This window comes from Coccinella septempunctata, chromosome 2 (assembly GCF_907165205.1).
Source record: "Coccinella septempunctata chromosome 2, icCocSept1.1, whole genome shotgun sequence".
NCBI classification, from domain to species: domain Eukaryota; kingdom Metazoa; phylum Arthropoda; class Insecta; order Coleoptera; family Coccinellidae; genus Coccinella; species Coccinella septempunctata.
The window spans coordinates 43,887,935-43,898,350 of record NC_058190.1 but is presented as its reverse complement, the minus strand read 5'-3'; the positions used below and the strand labels follow the sequence as shown (position 1 = coordinate 43,898,350).

The following is a 10,416-nucleotide window of genomic DNA, read 5'->3' as shown; positions in this document are numbered from 1 at the left end:
GAGGATGGTAGTAGTAAACGAAGGAAAATGATCCGGTCCACCACTGCATTTTACTGCAAAATATGGCATCATTACTTCAGTCCTTCCAATCTGATCCTTCCTCGCATATAACATACTGTAGTGACGAAAAAATCAAAGAGAAGAGTCCCATCGACCAGTTTCTCTTATTTTATAGGGAATCATCGCAGTTGTCACACATAAGCTACTTTACTCAGTAAATATTTATACCAATTCTCCAATACGACTACCTCATTGTGATATGATCTGCCGTCATACAGCGACATCGTACTGCAAAAACAGACATACCTAGACTCTCGCAAATCGATAAAAATGACCTTCTCCGCCAGCTTAGAGAGAAACATAAATCGGAATTATGCTTATCTGCCCCGGCTTTGCAGTTTGCACTTTATAGGCTCACTGAGAAGCAGCTGGAAATTAATTTGGTCGATTTTATCGTCGTCGTGCGTATGTAACTACGTGGTGAATGCATATTTCTGAAAATGGGAATTGAAATTTGTCCTCTGGCTGAGCGGGAGGTCCTACAAATGAGGCGATAATTCAAGCGGTAAGTTGAGTGTATACCAAGGGAGGTCCTAGACTGAATTACCCCTCACCCAGAAGTGAAGAGGTAATGATTGAATGAAAAACGAGATTGTGTTTCCAACAATTTCATTATCTAATATTTTTTTGGTATTATTTCTTGAAAAAAACAAATTTGAAATGGGACAAGTGCTCATGGTGCATACATTGTCTTTCGCGATGAGCTGGAAAGAAAATTTGTTACACAGAAGACTACAGATAACTTCTTTTTTAGTTGTATTTAACAATGCAGCCCTCAGGTAAAGAACCGAAACCAAAAATTATATTGTTTCTACTAAATCTTCGGTGAGACATATCCCCCAACGAAATAAAACTAAACCAAGATTCATTGAACCCAATTTACAGAAAGATCCGATATTCAATTAACCAGCTTTTTAGTACAATCATAAATCCCCATTTAATCTTCAATCTAAACATGCTACATCGAATTTCACCACATCGCAATTTCTAAACCAGTTTCAGCTGCTGTTCACAATTATAATAAAACATGTATACCTCATATAATTTACTTAAAGTTTTTATTATTCCACTCAATTTCAATGAAGACCAAACCTTAAAAATCAATCCGAATCACTTCATTAATTTGATCAAGATCAAGCGGTCGACCACTTTGGCTTTTTAAGAATGAATATGGACAATTAGCTACCGAGAGGTCTATAATCATCCTGTATTATAGGATATCTGCTGGTTTTTCCAGAAATACTGTTTGAGATCTACATCGATAGCACTACGCTCATTGCGATGTAGCGAATTGCATGTTAGTTGTTAGGACTAGAAATATAATTGGAATTATTTTGAAACATCGTATTTGCGTGGTTTTCCTTTAATAGATGGCGTCTAAACTGGAAAGAGAGGGGATAATCAGATGAAAAGTATAGGAATTTATGATATCGAATCAGAAAAAACGCGATTCAGTAAAAAAATGATTACAATATACAGGGTTGAAAAAAATTTGCTAGATTGTTTCAAAATATACAGAGGTTTTCAAAAAATTTAAAATATGAAAGTTCTACGGCTTTTATATAGAAAAATAGAGCCTTTTTTCATTATTTTTCTGGTTTTTGTTTGAAGTTTACTTTTTGAATTGTTTCTTGAAATTTATTTTATGTTAAGAAACTGATCAAAATGTCATGATGTATCGGAAGCTAATGAATTCATTCAAGTAATGTGTGTAAGTAAAGATATATAGGGTGTTTCTTTTAACTTGATTCACTGATGGCACCGGAAATTGTACGTTTGCAGAGCATTTGTTGAATGCCAAGCAAATTCCAACGAAAATATGTCAAATTAATGAACTGAGTGTCAAAACATGAATCCTTCAGAGTTATAACGTGAGTTATCTCTAGCTCAACGATAAGGTTGACCTAAGTAACTCTCCATTATTGAATTTATTTTGATTTTTTTTAGCTGTGTAGTACATTCATGGTTTTAGTTGCTAATATAGGAAAACAAGGAAAGAAATGAAAATTTTATGAGAATTGCATGTCAAATGAAGGAAAAAAAATCATTATTTACTAAAATTGAATATCTTCTCATCGCTATATACCTACATGGTGAGTTTTTGACTCGTACAAATATTTCAAGAGATTGTTGTGGTCAAAAGAAACATTTTTTTCACCATTTTTTCTGAATCGGCTCAGTTCAAAGGATACAGGCTGTTGAAGAACCATAAAAAAATTCATTTTGATTTCTATCTCACAAATGGTTTTATCGAATGAAATGAATTTCGGAATATGGTTTTTCATTTATTCGATTAATCTTTTTCGATTACGAGACATCACCCACATCTTCCAGTTTTCTCATTATGACCATAACGTACCATAAAAATACCAAAAATTTAAAGAACTATTGAAAACTCTCTTGAAACCAAGTTGGACACTGTCTATCTAATATTCGAACTATTTGTAAAATAAAAGTATTCCTGATATTTTCTCGTATAATGCGCCGTTTTCGAGTAATTTGATGTTGAATAATCAAAACCTTTCTGTGAAATTTGAAAAATTGGGTACTTTGGCTGAATACAACTCTGTTTAAAAGATCCACATAGATGTGTAGAGTGTAAACAGATTAAGCTAGTTATTCTAAAGGTAATTTTGTTTTTCCAGGCGTGATACAGCTCATGATGAAAATTTAAAATGGCTGTATCTTTTTATCAGGACCGTATCGGTAAAAGTGATACAGGAAAAAAAGTGTTTCTGTTGACCTCAGAAACACTTAATTACATGACTTTCACTAACACTACACGTGTTTTTCTGTCACGGTAGCATCTTCAGGTGGGTGAAGATGAACTGATTTATCGCCTCAAGAATCAACTATAGAAAGATATATACAAGTCAAAGAATCTCCTTGTATACAATCAGCGGGTTTCAAGAAACTTTGATTGCCCAATCAACGATTTGACAGTCCCTAGATTTCCAAAACGAAATCACTGAAACCTTTTCATTTCTGAAGATATTGAGGAGTAGCAATTGAGAATCATTGAATGGACGTACATACATCACAATTTGATGCAAGAATGATATTTTGAATGCTCATGACAGAATGATCGATTGGAAACTTGACATTTATCTGTTGATTCCCCGATCAAACTTCTTGCTAGACCTAGGTATAATATATTATTCCATGGCATCGAAAACCAACATATTCTTTTAGATTCCAACGAGGTTTTGTTGAATACATACAAAGTTATCTACATCAAATTGTGATCCATTCAATGATTCTCAATTGCTACTTCTTCAATATCTTCAGAAATGAAAAGGTTTCAGTGATTTCGTTTTGGAAATCTAGGGACTGTCAAATCGTTGATTTGGCAATCAAAGTTTCTTGAAACCCGCTGATTGTATACAGGGAGATTCTTTGACTTGTATTTATCTTTCTATAGTTGATTATTGAGGCAATAAATCAGTTCATCTTCACCCACCTGAAGATGCTACCGTGATAGCGAAACACGTGTAGTGTTAGTGAAAGTCATGTAATTAAGTGTTTAGTTTACGTTATATAGAGGTGCCTTTAGTGATCCTACTTGAGAAAATAAAAATATGTAGAGTCATTCGGGGCAACTGTGCGCACTTTTGCCTTTCAAGCCATACCCTGTTTCAAATGTTGAAGCTAGGAAAATTAAAACATATTCATAAGATAGAGAATTTTCTGATCTATAAAAAAACATCAAAAAGCAAACAAACAAAAACGTTTTCTTTCCGCAAAAAAGAATTAAATAGAGAAAGTCGGAGTGCGTTCACATGCCCCGTATTGCGGGTAAGTGTGCGCACCCTCACGGGGTAAGTGAACGCAGTGCTTAGTGAACCACACAATCAAAACAGATTACAAAATAATGTCATCAAAATGTTACAATATTAGAGAAATGCTGTTTATTGTCACTACAGAAGCGCCTTTTCACAAGCACTGCATTATTGTTCGTGCCACAATTCTTGTTGAACACAACACTTGATACATTCCCCTGTTGGTGACTCTTCATATTTTTCAGAACAAATAGGACAATATTGATCGAGTCTTAACCAACTTAACTAACGCCCATATAATGAATCTATGCGCACACTTACCCGCGCACACTTTCCCCAGTAAGCCAAAATTTGAATTGACGTTCTTATAGAGTTGAGCAGCTAAGAGAACCTAAAATTTTTTATTATATATTCAGATTAATATGCCCAAGATCGAATAAAATATTGTTTAACACTGTCGGACTCGGAACTTGGACCTGGCAGAATTTGCAGAGATACTAAAAATTAACAAGAAAACTAGTGAATTTGATTGATTGCAAATAAAAAGTTAAAGAAACGTGGCACGGCGCACTCCTATGAAAAACTAATATGGCGATTCTGCACCCTTGCTTCACCCAAATGAACCCCTCTTTCATACATTGCATAGTCGAGATGTAAGCACTGCGCACACTTACCCACTGCGCTCAGTTACCCCGAATGACTCTATGCTTGAAGGCTCTGATCTCCAGCACGAAACACACCATATTTAATCACCGCAGTGTCGTGTTCGAAAAGACGTCTTCTCATCTAGCCCTCGCGGACATAAATCGCGAAATCTACATACCACGTACTCTCAGATATCCAGATCAATCAGATGCAAATGCAGAAGGAACAGAGTTACGACATTCCCCAGGTTTGAGGAATCTTGTCGTCATGCCTTGACGGGCACTTCTTCTCGTCGAAAAAGAAATCGCGAGCAGCGGAACAGACGCTCGGCATTTCTTCCCGAACGAGTTATGGTGGTTTTGTTTATAGGTACGGAGAAACGCATTTAATTACACCACTCATTGCCCAAGTCTCGGTCCGCACTATCGATACATTTCAATTAAATTTATTGCTGATCCTTCCCTATTCCATGCGTGGCATCTTGGACGTTATTACTTTATAAATAAAACATTAACGGCATCTGCATCATATTTCACTTAGTTCGAGCGTTGCGATGAAACTCTGATGTGGTGAGATCGCGGATTTCTGCCTTCCGACCAAAGTGCCTGATGATGTCGCTATAAGTAAACTGCTTTTCTCGTCATTAACTTAGAGCCGATCCCTTGAATCACATCTTTCCCATGGAAGGCCTCATTCCGATATTCCTAACATAAAATTGCTCCTAGCATAATAAGAAAGCATTTCTCTCGGTTTTTAACTGACCGTTTCCTGGTGTGCCCCAGGTATCAAATCTTGGCCCACTTTTCTTGTTTGTTGTCACTTCCAGTCTTCTGGAAGTGGACGGATTTTATAACTTGCTGTGGAAGTCCTGGCAGTTCTCAGTGTCTTCTTTCAGGCTGTTGTTTCAACCAATTCTTTCAACTTCCAGTTATCAGGGGTTTATTCTATTTTAGGCATCTTTTGCTCATCTGAGTAAACTCTTTCACTCATAAATAAAAAGACCTCGTCATTCCAAGAAAATTTGTGTAGAGGGCTCATTCAAATAGAGGTAGGTTTACTTTACCAGCACTGCCGGAGTGCTGGCTTGGTATAATTCTTTGTTTTTATGAAAGGTATGATTTGAATCTATACTCAATAGATAGCTAACAAATCTAGAATGAACATGAGGTATTAATGTTGCTATGAAACTCGATTGAAACCTATTTCCTAACAATATTTTGCCATCCATTCTACGATTAATAATAATAGCCTTACTCAAAAAGTGCAAAGTGTTTTCCATGCATCTATGCTTATTGGAGAGTTTCAGTCAAAAGTATTCTTAATTATAAACCGATATTAAAATGGATGGTAATGCTGCAATTTTCAAAGATTTGACAAATGGCCTACAAGCTACGAGACGCTCTATGTTCAATACCAGCCAGACATCTTATAACCTTTTTCTGACTTACAAAAACACCTTCAACACTAGAAGCAGCACTCCGAAAAGCTGGCTTGCTCCTTCTTCCTGTAGGTATGTATGGATCGGTTCCTTATATTCTGGGCGTACAAGCTCGGACTTGTCATTCATTCATTGTTGTATCCTGTTACCAAAAATAAATCTACTAAATGACTCAAAAACAAAACTATCGGTGCGATCAAACCTATAATTTCTTAGGGCTACTTGCGACTGTGTGCCCTCTTGTGACTGAAGAGACCCAACCGTGATCTACAGATCCTTCCACACTCCGGGCGTGGATAATCACCAATCAGATCTGGCCACCTCTGTATTCTTCTCGAGTCTCCAATATAGCTGTGGATCGAAGACCTCCACTGTGATCTGACTAACGCTAGTTGTTCATAGTTATGAATAGCAATTAACTGATTTCAGGGATTGATGCAGTATATCCTTAAACCGCTCATACTGGCCTTCTGGTTTCCGAGCTCCCTCTGTGACTTCGCCATACAGAGCTATTTTTGGGAGTCTTGTGTCCTGCATTCTCAGAATGTGGCAGCTCCAACGGAGTCGGGCCCTCGTTACTTGAGTCTCAATTGTTGTACAACTCGCGCTGCAAGACTTCCGCATTTTAAACTTTGTGGAATCATCTGATGTGCCTTATTTATCTGAGATAACGTTGTTGCGTTTGTTCAAGCTGTTTAATATGTCGCCTGTAGGGCGTCCAACTTCAGCTTCCGTAAAGAAGCGTTGGGAGGACCACACTGCTTTGTAAACAGCTGTCTTGGTCTTCAGATTGAGGTCGTGATTTTGAAACACTCTGTCCTTTAGCTGCCAGAATGCCCGTGATGCCAAATTGATACGGTTGTGTATTTCAGTGTCCAGGTTAGCCCTAGCGTATTTATGAAGTATTTGAACTGCTCGACCTGTTCTAGAGTTTCATATCTGTTTGAAGGCTTTCTGGCGGACTTACCAGGATTTTGGTTCTGTCAATATTGAGTCTAAGGCCTAAAGCCTCGTATACCTATATGTATATAGGTGTCCAACATTATCTGTAGATCCTCTGAGCTGCTAGCGATAAATGCGCAGTCGTCTGCATATTGACTCAATTGTAGTTCAAATTTGACAAAGTCCTTAGGTAATCCTAATAAATCAGCAGGGTTTTCTCCTAGAACGTTTTGCATATAATTACTAAACTTCTTAAATGTGTTGATTCCTTTGATAAGTCTTTGAATGAATCCTGTAAGTAGATGCAATCCACCTAGATCTTCTTCACAAACTCAATCATCCGTGTATAAATGGTCGCCTGCTTTTTTGAATCGAGATATTTCTTACCAATCAAACCTTCCATGACGGTTTCTTTCATTCTTAAGATGTGTTGTGATTGTAGTTTGCCAAGGCTCAGTTTTTGGACCACTTCTCTCACTGTTATCTACGAATAACCTTAAAATCATTGCTCCCAACTTGCTGACGACACGATGATACGGCATTCCAGTATACTCAGCCCATGTAATCAAGGATGGTTTAAAAACAATGGGCTGATAGTGCCCCTTTTAACGTGTAGTTGTTGTTTGGCACTTAGATAATCACACTCCCCCTTTTTTTAAATATTTTGGAATTCCACTTTGCTCAACTCTTTCAATAATGAAAAAAAAAAGTAGATACTGCCTATTACAGTCAATAGGAAATCTAATGATCAACAAATAACACATCAGAGGTTTGCAACATCCTGTTAGCACTACGTGAGGACTTCCAAAGACGCTCGATCTCCAATCTTTACTGCCATAGGAAGCAGATCAAAACCCGAACATTCCAGCGATTCTAATTAGAAAAATATGAGGATCAACCCATAAACCTCGGTACGGCTATCTGCATCCTTTATACGGCGTAAACCTAGACAAAAGAAAAATACCTAGCGGTATGCTCCATGCTTTATGCATCCACGAAATGTGGTGAAACTGTTCGATATGGAGCCCATATAAAATGATCATTAAAACTATAAATTAATTTAATTGGACGTAAAACTAACAGGCAGTTGGGTACCAAGTCCGATCGTTACGGAATGTTAATGAAATCTGACTTTGTTAGATTGGTGACTGGGACTTGTGAACGTTGGGCGCTCACCGAAATGTGGTCAGGTGAAGATCCAGTGCATTTTTTCCATTTTAATTGCCCAAAACATGTTCCCATGGCGTCGTCGGCCGAGTTTCGGTAAGTCCCCGCGTGAGGTTTTCTGCATTAATTCCGCTTATAATTCGCCCGAGAGCTGCGTGTATCCATCCTGGGATTCCGAGGTCCTGTTTTTACGAGTTGATAAGTCGTCGGAAATATTTAGATGGGTACTTTATGGAAACTGTGCGAATTCTTTCAGAAATGATCAAGAGATTTAGATTATCAGTTTATCGAGCTTCTGAGTAGGTAATTAATTTGAAAGGTTTGATTATGATTCATTTCAGGGAAAAATGAATAAAAGACTGAACGAAACTCACCACATAAAAAGAAGGAAATCAATTCTTGCGATTTCTGGTTTTCAGACCTGAACATTTTTGAAAGAATTGGGAGAATCTACAAGATTTAGATGCTGCAGAAGGTGGTTTCTTGCCTGGAAGTATCAATATTTCGGTAGATTAACTGGAAAGGGCAAGGAATATTGAAATTTTGGATTCATTATCCTTATCTATATTAATAAAAGAGGATCTATGGTTTACTTCAAAATGCTTTATTGTTCAAACGATCGCACCAAATTGGACAATTCTTTTTTTGTTGTGTTTATTATTGTTAGGGCAAGGTTTATATAACAAAATATTCCCAAAAAAAATTATAGAGAACAGAAAAAAGGCATTCCTTTTTCTTACGACCAATCGAGCAATCATAAAGTACTTATAAGATTTCGACATTTGGACAAAAAGTTAAGTTATATCGAGTAAATCGAAAATTTAAAATTTTCGATCAGAAGTAACGAGTTAGTTATTATTATCTAGGCCTAGAAATAATTTAAATGGCAAAACTAGGTTTGCCGGGTCAGCTAGTTGATTTATAATACTAAACAAGACATTTGGTCATCCGCCTACTCTTTGTTTGAGTGGTGTTTTTAGGGATTAGCACACCATATTCTCACCAGATACAAATTAGCTGAAAACCTCATTTTATGAAAGTAATTGTCAAAAAAGTATTTCTTCTCTAATCTTCTTCTTCTACTTGCGGTGCCTCTACTGACCTTGTTGAACAGAAAGGAGTCCCACCATAAGAATAGTCTGTGTGGACTCTTGCTCTAATAGTTTGAAACCCAACGTTTTCAAGAAAAATGGCTTTGAATACTGGAAATCACTAAGATTGTGGATTTTAAACTGCGACCACAGTATCTATTGTCCCCTCTCCATCAGAACTGTTGTCGCCACTTTATTTTTTTATAAACCGCAGTATCTAGGATGACTTCAAGGAGGTTATCTCCTGGCCCCTGAAGATTACTCGTTAAAGACAGTTTTTTGCGTTTTTGGCGAGGTATTCTGTCACCAACTGATCAGTTTCATCACGCCTTCGCATATTTCCATTTTTTGACACAATCTGAGAAAAATAAAATGTTTTTCGATATAGACCCAAAACGATAGGCAGTGCAAATTTCAAAAATTAGAAGCATCGCAGAGTGGAGGAAGTGAAACCTTTTAGTATGTACAGAGAGATTCATCAAGGGTGACAACTGGCCATATCACGAAAACCCTATGTCCTATAACAGGGAAAAAATCTTTTCACCAACTAAGAAGAAGAAGGAGAATATAAAATTTTGAACTGAACGCACTGAATTTTTTTCAAACGAGCCTTTCGCTTATTCGGAAAAAGGATTTTGTGAAATATCAAATACGCTGAACAATATACAGGGTGAGTCTTTGACTCGTACAAATATTTCAAAAGAGGATTCTTGAGGTCAAAAGGAACCCTTTTTCTTATACCATTTTTTCCGATAGGAGATATAGCCATTTTAAATTTTCATAATGAGCTGTGCCACCCCTCGAAAAACAAAATTCCCTCTAGAATAACAAGCTAAATCTGTGACACTACACATCTGTGGATCTTTTAAACAGAGTTGTATTCAGCCATAGCAACCAATTTTTAAAATTTAACAGATACTTTTTAATTTTTGAACATGAAATTACTCTAAAATGGCGCATTATACGACAAATATATGGAATACTTTCATTTTGAAAAACGTTCAAATATTCATTAGAGTCCAAGAGTTGGGTATTTTTATGGTAAGTACCTAATGGTCATAATGAGAAAACTGGAAGACGTAGGTGATATCTTCTGTTCGAAAAGATTAATCAAATGAATGAAAAACTGTATTCCGAATTCATGTCATTCGATGAAACCGTTTGTAAAGGTTTTGGTAAAGGAAAAGTGTGTTTGTTTTGATTTCAAGAATCTACTGTTAAAATATTCGTACAAGTCAAAGACTCACCCTGTATAATGTAGGCAGTTTTCTGAATTTTTTTCGTGAAGCACAAA

The 10,416-nt window shown here is 36.7% G+C and overlaps 1 protein-coding gene across 1 annotated transcript in view; it reads left to right on the top strand.

The window, feature by feature from the left end:
• Positions 1-426: 426 nt before the first annotated feature.
• Positions 427-10,416, top strand: part of LOC123306610 (protein jagged-1b) — a 194,693-nt gene continuing 184,703 nt past the window's right edge. The window contains exon 1 of the mRNA XM_044888687.1: positions 427-565. The gene's annotated coding sequence lies outside the window, so the exon portion shown is untranslated. The remainder of the gene's footprint in view (positions 566-10,416) is intronic.